We start from the raw sequence: 1,729 nt of genomic DNA, 5'->3' as shown, positions 1-1,729 counted from the left end.
TTTCCCTTTCACTCTAGAAACACACACAACTGATGATGTTGTTTTATCTCAGCAATTTGTTTCATTTCTCCCATGCCCGATGTTTTCATTGCTCATTCAAAAATTCCGTATGTTGCCAAAATTCTCAGTGCATCACTGGTATGGTAAAACAATTCAAATTCTTCTACCCATCTGCTGTTTGTATGCATTATAATTAGCAGTTACACCTAAAGACCAAATAAGGTCAATCTGCAATCAGATTTGAATGCACTTATCAAGAAAAAAACCAGTACATTGCAATAAGAAGCTAACATTACAGCAGGAAATAAGCACAGAACTCTGCACTGATATGTAGAAGTACTTGCATAAATCATATCAACTATTAGTCACTAGCTATTTCATGATGCTTACAAGTATCAATAAGTATTATAAAGAATGTAAAATTGCAAAACAACGAGAAAGTTGTACTTAGCTACACTTATGATTCAGAAAGATAAGAAATGAGATTAAGCATGAATTTTTGCATTCAAAGGACAGAAATTGTACATTGAAGTACAAAAATACATGACGCATAGCTACAGGAGATATATTAAGTGATGTCTAGAACAGCAAGGCTGTAAGCATTTTCAGACGTAAATTTAATCTTGATTGTGAAATAATAGTTACCCCCAGGATTCTTCATCTTCCTTCTATGGACTCTGAAGTCCACAAAATACATGCAAGAAGGTGATTTTGTATAAAAATACATGATTTTCCTTACCTGTAAGAATATAGATTAATACAATTAACAGTGAAATATTTTGTTTAATTCAAATTCTAAATTTTTTTTCTGCAATAAATAAGCAGCATTTTGACATTGCTATTTTTTTCTGATAAAAGTTCAAAATTTTAACATTTTAAGAATTTTTTTATATCATAGTCAAAGAGGATTATGAAATATTTCCCTATTTAATGTGATTGTGTACTTTGTTTAAGGTTTATCCAAAATATCCCAAATCCATCACATGCTAGAATTAATCTCTTCACTACAGAAGAATGTATTTTACAGCAAATCAAGAATCATGAAAGCGTTAACATCTACAGTTAATTTTCTCCTGAAGAAACATGAATAACCCCAATCAAGGTTTCACATAAAACATGGAGTCTTACTGCAAATCAGGCAAACTGTAGTCTGAATACTGTCCCTGCCACTAAAATGTTGTAAACTCTTACTTGTTCCAGAATACCTGTTGTTTTAAACTAGGCCCATATTCAAAAGTCAAATACCTTGGTTTTCTAGAATATTTTGCACACATACATGCAAAAGATTGTGGCTTTTAAAGTATGAAGCAGCCAGCCTTAAATCTTAAGTTGCAGCTCTATTTTGCAGTCCGAGTATAATTCATCATAGAATCAACAATTCCAAGATTGGAAAATCTCCAAGATAATCCAGTCCAATCATCCAGCTACCATCAATATTTCCCCACTAAACCAGGTCCATCAACTTGAACAACTCCAGAGACAGTGACGCTAACCCCCTGGGCAGCCCTTTCCAGCTCCTAACCACCCTTTCACAGAAGAAATTTTTTCTAACATCCAACCTGAATCTCCTCTGGTGCAACTTGAGACCATTCCCTCTAGTCAGATCACTAGTTACATGGGAGAAGAGGCTGACTACCTCTTTGCCACAACCTCCTTTCAGGTAGTGGAAGAGAGCAATAAGGTCTCTCCTGAACCTCCTCCAGACTAAACAATCCCAGTTACCTCAGCT

Source organism: Meleagris gallopavo, chromosome 5, assembly GCF_000146605.3.
Source record: "Meleagris gallopavo isolate NT-WF06-2002-E0010 breed Aviagen turkey brand Nicholas breeding stock chromosome 5, Turkey_5.1, whole genome shotgun sequence".
Lineage (NCBI taxonomy): Eukaryota > Metazoa > Chordata > Aves > Galliformes > Phasianidae > Meleagris > Meleagris gallopavo.
This window is presented reverse-complemented; position numbering follows the sequence as displayed.